Below are 10,893 nucleotides of genomic sequence, written 5' to 3'. Positions count from 1 at the left end.
GGCTCCCTAGTATTTTCCAGCCAAGCACACAGGCAGGGCCCCACCCAGCTGCACAGAGAAACAGAGATCCACTCTGGGAAGGCTCAGCTTAAGGGGCCTGCCACAGCACCCAGATGTCCACCCCCCTTGCAGTACAAACCCAGAATTATATGAAATTTGCCTCTTCCCTCAATGTGGACGAGGGTTTGCACAACTTCTCGTGCCCCAGTAAGAAATCACATAAACTGGGTTATATTGTAAATCAGAAATAAATTTATTAACTATAACAGGTGTATTTTAAATAATTAAGGAGTAGCAGACAGAACAAGCAGATAACTAAGAAGATAAAACAGAGCATGCAAACTGAGCTTAATACACAAAAGAAACTGGTTACATGTAAGTTCTCACCCTAAATGTGGTTCTAATAATCTTCAGAGGCCAGATGCCCTTCCAGTCTGGGTCCAGTTCTTTCCCCCAATTCAGTCTTAGTTGTTTCCAGCAGTCATCTTGGGCAGGGTAGCAGGGGAGAACTGATGACCTGGGTTACCTCACTCCTCACCCTTAAATAGGATTTGCATAAAACAGGAGTCCTTGGTTTCCTAGTTTGACCGCCCGCCGCCAGCTTCTCGTGGAAAAGTACAGAATTCAAGATGGGTTCCAGTATCAGGTGACATGGACACATGCCTCTGTAGGGCTCCTGTAGCCATTCTTCACAGACTGACCCACACGTTCACAGGAAGACTGAGCTCTTTTACAGTCCACTGTCTCTTGCTGATGGGCCATCAGCACTGTCGGGCTTTTTCGTTGTTGTACCTGAAGTGTTAGCAGGGGGCGTCACCCAAAGTAACATAGTGGAAATACAGATACATAGTCAATATTCCTAACTTCAGATACAGAAATGATACATGCATACAAATAGAATAATCGCATTCAGTAAATCATAGCCTTTCCAATGATATCTCATGAGTAATCTTACATAAAGTCTATCTGTTATGTCATATTCACATCATAAGCATATTTTCATGAAGAATATGGAATGACACCTCACAACTTGTATTAGGTGAATTAAGAAATACTATTTCTTTTGTTTTTTACAGTGCAAATATTTGTAATAAAACTAAATATAAAGTGAGCACTGTACACTTTGTATTCCATGTTCTACTTGAAATCAATATATTTGAAAATGTAGAAAACATACAAAAATATTTAAGTAAATGGTATTTTATTATTGTTTAACAGCATGATTAATCAAAATTAATTTTTTAATTTCTTGACAGCCATACTAAATACAATTTGTCTTTGCTATCATCGGCTCTTTCTAAATATTCAAAGAGAAGAGAAGAGCCAGGAAAATGATTAAGGGAAATATGCTTTATAGTTACAGACTCAAGGAGAGCATTCTAGTAAGCTTTACAAAGAAAAGGTTAAGGAGTGACTTGATCACAACCTACAAGTACCTAGAAGGAGGGAAAAAAGTGATAATGGGCTCTTAAGGTGCAAAGTTTTAACAGGGAGGGTAATTAACCATTAGAAGGACATACGAAGGGTCGTGGTGAATTCTCCATCACTGACAATTTTAAAATCAATATTGGATGTTTTTTCTAAAAGATATGCTGTAATTCAAACAGAAATGAATTTAGGGAAGTCCTATGGCTTGTGTTATGCAGAAGATCTGACTAAATGAGTTTGTAATCTATGAAGATCTATTTGGCTGTAGCTAATTGCCTTAATTACATGGGGGAGGCTACAGATATAGCTGAAAACACTAGTCAGTGAGGCAATCTTTCCATCTGTTGCATATATTATTTTGATAGCTCTCCCAGCAGGCTATCTTGGACTTGTACACAGGGTTCATCTGAGTGGATTAAGATTCCTTGACAATGGCCAAAGCTAATTTCAAGTCCATATTTTAAGTGCAAGAAAATTCTTCTGTGAATTACTTAGAACACACAAATGCTGAAGTGAAAGTATAAATCTCTTCTCAAAAAACCATAGAGCCACCACTTGCAATAAACATAATGGGCCAAGGCTTCACTCCTCCATGCACACCCCTGCTGATAAAAGAAGAAGCAACTGATAACTGTCTCAGTGGGACAGCTGGCAATTCCCCTTAATGCAAGGGAATCCTCAACTGGTGTAAATCTAATATAACCAGTTCTGTGCCACCTGCTCCCACACCCCAGCACCGACAGTGTTACAAAGCAGGCCTGGCGCTTGGCCAAGGCTTGGTGAGGGTGTGGCCCAAATCTCTAGGGGACAACTTCTGCTGGTGTAAATTAGAGCAAGTTGTAGGCTGCTGTAAACTACATCGTGGACCAAACTGGGGAGCAGAAAGGTCTATGAGTCACTGCTCCTCACCCATTTCTGGGTCCTGTCCAGAGCACAGCTAAGCCAAACCCAGGGAACTCTTCCTTAGTGTTAGGTTTCAGAGTAGCAGTCGTGTTAGTCTGTATCCGCAAAAAGAACAGGAGTACTTGTGGCACCTTGTGTTCTTTTTTCCTTAGTGCTGTGAGTTGAAGGGCTGATGACAATGTGGAGCACTCTCAGCTCCAATTGACAGCAATGGGAGTTGCTGGGTGCTCAGCACTTTTGCTCAGACAGCAAAGCTAAGCCCTCAGCCAATCAAACACAGAAGTACAGATAAGAGTAATTTAACGAAAGTTGTCTTTTTCACTCTGGAAGGTCCGTGCATTAAAGGATGCAGAGAACAGATCAAACAAGATGTCTATGTCTATTAGTGTTTCTGTCTCTTTGTTGCAGGTGGTCTTTTTCCCCACTGGGATAAGCACCAGATCACTGCCACGATGGCAGGTGTTGCTTTCCTCAGTCCCACAGAGAGAACCACAGGCAGGGCTATGAGCAGTCAGAGGAGTCTTGGAGAGCCATGGGATCAAGTATCACCAGCCAACAGAACGTTATTTGATAGCATCTTGAGGAGCACACTCTCTCACCCAGACAAAGCACATATGTTTCAAGCTACATTGGGAAAGCAAAGATTTAAACCTCGGTTGCTTATTCAGGGTGCTCATTAAGGGCAGTGGCAGACACAGATCTCTTTTCTCTAGGCTCAGTGCCACCTGGAACAAGCAGCAGCAATCACACAGAACATCTCTTATAGAGCTACTGATGAGGTTATTGTTCTCCCTTTCACTTGTGGCTTCTGATGATGCAATTCATCATATGGTGAAAGGAGTGACACCAGAGGCCAACACCAGTACAATCTCACACATTAAGTCTCTCCTTTCTTATGCAGCTCCTCAACAGCAGGTAGCAGAACAGAAGGATTAGGAGGATTTTGTTCGCTATAAGCTTGTCTACACTACAATTAAAACCCTGTCGCTGGCCCATGCCAGCTGACTCAGGCTCATGGGGTTCAAGATAAGGGGCTGCTTAGTTGGTGTGGACGCTTGGGCTCCCACCTTGAAAGGTCCTAGAGTCCGGGCTCCAGCCCAAGCCTGGAAGTCTACACAGCAATGAAACAGCCCGAGTCCCGTGAGCCAAAATCAGGGGACAAGGGCTAGTCACGGGTTTTTCATTGCAGTGTAGACATGCCCTATGAGGGCTATAAGTTCTGGGGAGGGAAGTGACCTCTTGGGTTAGAGGCAGTTGATGAAATCTGCTGGGCATTGATTCCTCGAGATGAGATACATTCTTCAGTGTGCACCTCGATTGCCGAGCATCGCTTTCAGGAGTGCAGCAGCTCAGAGGCTGCTAAAAGGAGTTTTTAGATTGTGTAAAGACACACTAACGCTCTCTTTGGAAACACCTCCTGCTGGTTTTACATTTGCAATGATACTCTAGTGTTTTGCAGAGTGCATCAAGCCCTTGTTATACACAACACCCCACAATGTCTACAAGTTCTGAACTGTCTACTGAGAGAAAAGAAGGCGGTGCAGAAGGACAGTCCTATTTTTCGGCCTAATGGCGTATGCACCAGGCCCAACTCTCCACAGCACCCCAGTCTTAAAGCAGATTCTCATCCTTCCTAGGCAGATGAACTGAGTATTAGGCAGTACACTGTGTGTCTAATGTTACTTTAAAACCCTTGTCTATTCAGTTTGTACATTAAGGGCCAGATTTGGAAAAGAGCTCACACCGAAGGGCACGGGGATTGTTTTCACTGGGAGCTGCTGTGTGCCTTTACAAAAATCTGGCCTCAAAGCTCTCATGTTGCTATTCATAAAGGAAGTAGGTGGCCCCACTGTCCTTGGCCAAATTTCCCTTCCCTCTTGCTCCGGACCAGTTGCTGGCCCCCCAGACATGGCTAAAATTGAACGATGGTATGAGTAAGTGGTTGACTGAGTGTGGGATTTGGGGATTCAAGCTGCCATTGATTTCAATGGGAGTTAGGTGCCTAAATACCTGCGAGTATCTGGGCCACAGGTTTTTTGAAAGTCTCACCTTCAAAACTTCCAGAAAAAGGGTACCATGAAAATATCATTTTGTAAGATTATGGAGACAGCCTGTTTAAAAATATATTCCCCTCTCTCATTTCTCTCTTACTCTATTTCCATTCTGCCTTTTGTCTCTCTCCGTCTTTCTTTCTTCCCACACCTACTGCCTTAGGGCCCTATCCTGCATGGTGCTGAGTGGGAATGTTGAGAGAAGCTCAACTCAGCCTCCTGAACTTCCATGGTAGTCAACAGGAGTTTTGCTGAAGCATTGGCTGAGTAAAGGATTCAGTATTTATCCCTCTGTGTGTCTGTGACGTTCCCTCTGGTGTTATCTGGACCGGTGATCTGCTAGGTAATTCCAGGTCTTGACTCAGGGAGCCAGCCTTACCCTGCTCTGCTGTGAGAACCCCCACTCCTGGGCTGTTCTCGCACAGCCTCTGGCTGGCATGTAAACTGCTTCTTGGATTGTGCACCCAAAAGACACTAGCCAATATCTCCAGTCCCAGACACAACTCTAGGAACCTCCATCTTGCAGAGTTCAGTTATGCCTGCTGGACACTGCAAGCTTATATGAGTTCATCAATTTAACAAAGAAATTGATAAGCACCAGGCTTTTTATCCCAAGGGGAATCTCTGACATGCTTTAAACCAAATGCACTGCTTCAGGTCAAATAAACAAATAAATTTATTAACTACAAAGATAGATTTTAAGTAATTATAATTCCAAGCATAACAAGTCAGAATTGGCCAAATAAAAAAAAAAAGCAAAACATGTTCTAAACTGATCTTAACACTTTCAATGCCCTTACAAACTTAGATTCTTCTCATGACAGGGTGGCTGTTTGCTCTTCAGCCAGGCTCTCCCCTTTGATCAGTGCTTCAGTTGCTTGGTGTGGTGTCCGTAGATGTAGGTGGAAGAGAGAGGAAGAGCACGGCAAATGTCTCTCCCTTTTATTGTGTTCTTTCTTCCCTCTTGGCTTTGCCCCCACCCTTCAGAGTCAGGTGAGCATTACCTCATTGTACTCCCAAACTGACCAAAGAAAGGGGGGTGACTCACTCGAGAGTCCAACAGATCCTTTGTTGTTGCCTAGGCCAGTATCCTTTGTTCCTGTGAGGCTGGGCTGGGTTTGCCCTGGTAAGGTGTGAACTGCCCCTCCGCTTCTGGAGAGTTTTTGCCTGGGCTTGCTTTAAGCTATGAGGACACATTTTCAGCCTCATAACTATATACATGAAATTACAACCTATAACAGTGATCACTATAACATTACCATAACAACAATGCTCAGTGCATCATGCGCCTTCCGAAGACGCCCGACATAACAAGCTTTGCATTCGATACCACACAATCATATTATAAGGATGAACGTGGGGGTGCTGTATGTTCCCTGAGGTACATACATCACAGGGCATCACAGTGTCTTTTCTTTCTTTCTCAAAGCTCAAGGATGGTGGAATGCCTGCTATTTGAAAGCCACAAGAACTGCTCTCATTGAGTGGCAGATGAGCAGGGGCTGTTTGAAAGCTTCCAGGGTAGCATTTCTAAAGATAATGCTCAGCACATCCTGCTCTCTGCCTCTAACTGTGGAGGACTTTGAAAACATAATTCACTCCTGGAAGTTACTCTTTTGTTTTAAAGATTGGTTGCAAATGTCCATTAAAGGTCATGAATCCATCACAACAGAGCAACTGAATGAACAGACTGACTGAAAAGCAAGAGAATCTTCTAACCACTCGGTTTGGACAATATAGAGGGCATAAATCTGAGCTGCCAGTACAGACCCCAAAGCCAGAAGAAACATGGCTGGTTTCTGTTGAAAATATGAAAGATTTTCTGCACAATAATTCTCTATATCTCTGAATAGTTATGACATTTTGCTTTTATGACTTCAGCCTGGGTCTGATGGCTTTGATTTGGTTAAATAATGAAACTTGTGACAAGTGTCTGTGCTTACCCTAGTAAACTCTTCAGGAAGTGTAGCACTGCCAGATTTCCTGTACACTCTTCTTGTGGGCTTTGGTTGTCCTGTGGCACTCTTCCAGCTGGGAGCAGAAACAAAATTGCCCAGGACAAGGCAGGTGAAGGCCACAGCCAGAGACTAGAGGGAAGTGACCTTATTCCTGGACACAGTTTCTATTCTTAATAAAGGGTTTATCTTGAAACCAGTCTTGCTCAGCAGATACCACAGGGTTACATAGTGAATCCTCAGGGTCAAATAAACCCTTGTGAATTTCTGTGATACCTTGGGGCATCCCATATATGGTGCATGGAGCTTAACAGACTCAAAAGTTGTGGGCTGAATTTCACATTCACCAACTTGAAAATGAAAGTAAAACTTATGGGTTGCAAAATGTGATATGAATGAATGCTGAAATCCATGAAAATCAAAAAACAGCAATTTTCATAGAATGTCCAAGTTTCCTAGGTGATTCTAAAGTTATTCAAGCAACGGTGGTTAATAGCAAATATATGTATTAGTACATGTGGAATATAGATTCATAGATTCCAAGGTTAGAAGGGACCACTGTGTTCATCTAGTCTGACCTCCTGTGTAACAGGCCAAGGAACTTCCTCAAAATAATTCCTTGGGACAAGCACACAGTCAGAATTCAGCATGTCCTTTTGTCCAGTACTGAATTAGAAGATACTTAATTGGGAAAAGCCTGTGGGGAAGAGAGGAATGTGCAGAAAAGAACTTCCATTGTGCCACCATCACGTTGGGTGATCTCAACTGCCACGGCCATTATATTTGTTTAAGTGAATAAAGCACACAGTCCATTAATAATGCATTTTGTGAGCATATCTGTTGTGTTTCATTGACTCGATAGGTTTAGGAACAGGAGTACCGCTAATGACAGTTACAAATCTGTCTGCTTGGTTCATTCACTGCTAGAATATTAGTGGCTTGACCTTGATACATATCCTAATGTCATTTCCATCTACTCCTCACTTCCTATCACTTAGATGTTCCTATTTAGCCTCTAGTATATCTCTTCTCATGTGAGTCGTAAATCCTTCTCTTCGAGTCAGAAGTCTGAGCTATCTCGGTGTCCCATCTTATATGGGATGGCTGTTACACTGGTAATAAACTGTAAACTGCAGTAAATTTCCAGCCTGGGATATTTTTTTCTGGTAAAATATATCTATTTTTTTCCTATATCCATCCAGATAGCCATTGTTAAAAAAGGACAGCATATAAATATTTGATTTACTGTTGATCTAGCCACAGCACCAAAGTTGAAATTATTGCCTAAAGTACTATTTGTCATTGAGGATGACACACTTTTATCAAGTAAATTTTAATTCTGTTCCACAGCACATGGAATTCAGCTAGGTATCAAAACTAGATAATACAAACTTTGGGGTACATGCTCATCTCAGGGTATCCAACCACCTCATTCCCATTAACCCTAATGGGATAGTGGCATGCACACATTACAGAGAGAGTTTCCTTCTTTATAGCTATGGAGTTAATATTAACAAAGACTCAGACTTGCAGGCCTTTGGCAAAACTGCCATTATCTAAGCAAGGGCCACAAGATGGGGTTATGAGTGTTTATAATTAGGAGGGACATAAAATTGGCATGCCACTTGGCCTATGCACTGTACATGGAGTGCAGGACGTAGTTTTGACAGAATGCACCCCTGTTTCACCCCCTACACACTACTGTAATAATCTTTGTACAAACTATGCCTTGTGAGGTATCATTTGAAAATTAGGTTTCAGAGTGGTAGCCGTGTTAGTCTGTATCAGCAAAAACAACGAAAAGTCCTTGTGGCACCTTAGAGACTAACACATTTATTTGGGCATAAGCTTTCATGGGCTAAAACCCACTTTATCAGATGCATGGAGTGAAAAATACAGTAAGCAGTATATATATACAGCACATGAAAAGATGGGAGTTGCCTTATCAAGTGGAGGGTCAGTGCAAAGTGAAGTGAAGAAACAGATTGACAGAGCCAGAAGGGTATCCAGAAATCACCTACTACAGGACAGGCCCAACAAAGCAAGTAACAGAATGCCACTAGCCGTCACCTACAGCCCCCAACTAAAACCTCTCCAACGCATCATCAAGGATCTACAACCTATCCTGAAGGATACCTCACTCTCACAGACCTTGGGAGACAGGCCAGTCCTTATTTACAGACAGCCCCCCAACCTGAAGCAAATACTCACCAACAACTACGCATCACACAACAAAAACTCTAACCAAGGAACCAATCCCTGCAACAAACCCTGTTGCCAACTCTGTCTGCATATCTATTCAAGGGACACCATTATAGGACCTAACCACATCAGCCGCACCATCAGGGGCTGGTTCACCTACACATCTACCAATGTGTAGGTGAACCATCTACAACATGCCCCTCTGCCATGTACATTGGCCAAACCAGACAGTCTCTACGCAAAAGAATAAATGGACACAAATCAGACATCAAGAATTGTAACATTCAAAAACCAGTAGAAGAGCACTTCAATCTCCCTGGACACTGAATAACAGACTTAAAAGTGGCAATTCTTCAACAAAAAACCTTCAAAAACATACTTCAACAAGAAACTGCAAAACTGGAATTAATTTGCAAACTGGATACCATCAAATAGGCCTGAATAAAAACTGGGAGTGGATGAGTCACTACAAAAAGTAATTTTCCCTCTGCTGATACTCACACCTTCTTGTCAACTGTTGAGAATAGGCCACTTCCACCATAATTGAATTGGCCTTGTTAGCACTGACCCCCAACTTGGTAAGGCAACTCCCATCTTTTCATGTGCTGTATATATATACTATTTACTGTATTTTTCACTCCATGTATCTCATGAAGTGGGTTTTAGCCCACGAAAGCTTATGCCCAAATAAATGTGTTAGTCTCTAAGGTGCGCAAGGACTCCTCATTATTTGAAAACTACCAACTCATCGGTCAATAATATAATGGTGAAATGTATGCAGCAACATTGTATGTAAAGTTACGAAATCCTCCCTGTATTATGTTAAAGGCATATGTTCAAACTCACATAGCTCTGATTAAGTAGAAATGGTCAAGCAATCCTGTCTTAAACAAAGAGAGGTGTGTTTACTTCAATTTACATATAAACTGTAAACAGATTTCTCAGACAGCAAGAGGGGGAAGAAAGAAGGCAAAGAAAATCTGTATTTCAGCATACACAGGTGAAAAGAAACAGCTTATCACCTCTTCCCCACCAGACTCCATGTCTCCTTACTCTCAGCTGGAAAGAACTTTAACTAGGAGTCACACACAGGAAAAGACTATGAAAGAGTGAGGAGCAAAAACACCCCTGGATTGCACCCACAGACACTGGCTTCCTCTGGGCCCTGGGAGTGCTCAACCTCACTCTGCCCTAGAAATCGCCCCCCCACCCCCTTCCCCAATCCCCCACCCCGCCTCTTCCCACCCCTACTCCACCCCAGGCCACACCCCCACCCCCTCTTCTCCCATGCCTCCACCCCCACCTCACCTCTTCCCATCCCCACTCCACCCCACCCTGCTTCTTCCCACCCAGTTCCACTCCCTCCCCCGAATGTGGCCCCATCCCTGCTCCTCCCCCTCCCACTCCCCAGCGCCTCCTGCATGTCGTGCAACAGCTGATCACGGCAGGCGGGACGTGCTGCGAGGGAGGGGGATGAGTTGATCGGCAGGGCCGCCAGCGAACAGGAGGCGCTGGGGGGCAGGGGGAAGGGCAAAGGGTAGCTGGCTCCCAGTATGTGCTAAGCACCCACTGATTTTTTTCTGTTATTGCGTCCCAGAATGTCATAGTACATAGCAGCTTCTACTCCTCACCTAATCGCTACTGGTCTCCTCCATTCTTGGGAGCACACAGGGCAATGAAACGAAAATCCTTTCATAACTTAAAGACCATTTGAAATGAAATATGTAACTCGTTTTAGATGTGCTAACCGTGGCAGTGCTCCTTTTATCTATGCTGAGGGAAGAGTTTTCACAAGAAGTACAATCTGCAAACTACATCCTTAATAACATCATAATACCTACCAAGTGGCCTGCAGGAATTTAACATTACAGTGGGGTGAATCATGCCATTCCTTATTCTGAAAACACTTCCACTTAGGACAGGGTGTCTGTATAATCATATACATACCTGCATAGGTGCTGGGACGAGGGGTACTGGGGATGCTGCCGTACCCCCGGGCTTGAAATGGTTTCCATCATATACAAGCTTTACAGTTTGGTTCAGTGGCTCTCAGCACCCGCACTATATAAATTGTTCCTGCATCCCCGTGCCTTCTGAATGTGAAATTAATCATTTCCAGACGAATTATTGGTTGCCATGGTTTTCACAAGTCCATTAATGGATATAGCAAACAGAAAATCTGGATTCTAACAGAAAAATAAACAGCTACCGTGGTATGAAGTGAGCACTCTCAGGCTGTCATGTATGTCCTTTAGGGCAGTGGTTCTCATGTGGGTGACGCCTGGAGACCCAACGTCCCCTTCCGGGCAGCAGCCACAGGGCTTCAGGCCCGAGCGCGGGTGCTGTCGTGGGGC

At 43.6% G+C, this 10,893-nt stretch overlaps 1 long non-coding RNA gene across 1 annotated transcript; it reads right to left on the bottom strand.

The window, feature by feature from the left end:
* Nucleotides 1-229: 229 nt before the first annotated feature.
* On the bottom strand, nt 230-10,620 carry LOC142071732 (uncharacterized). The gene is made up of 2 exons (XR_012667921.1): nt 10,487-10,620; nt 230-792 (listed from the first exon to the last, which is right to left on the bottom strand). It is a non-coding gene; the product is annotated as an uncharacterized LOC142071732 (long non-coding RNA).
* Nucleotides 10,621-10,893: the final 273 nt, after the last annotated feature.

The sequence above is a fragment of the Caretta caretta genome, chromosome 4 (assembly GCF_965140235.1).
Source record: "Caretta caretta isolate rCarCar2 chromosome 4, rCarCar1.hap1, whole genome shotgun sequence".
In the NCBI taxonomy this organism is placed as follows: Eukaryota; Metazoa; Chordata; order Testudines; family Cheloniidae; genus Caretta; species Caretta caretta.
This window is presented reverse-complemented; position numbering and strand designations above follow the sequence as displayed.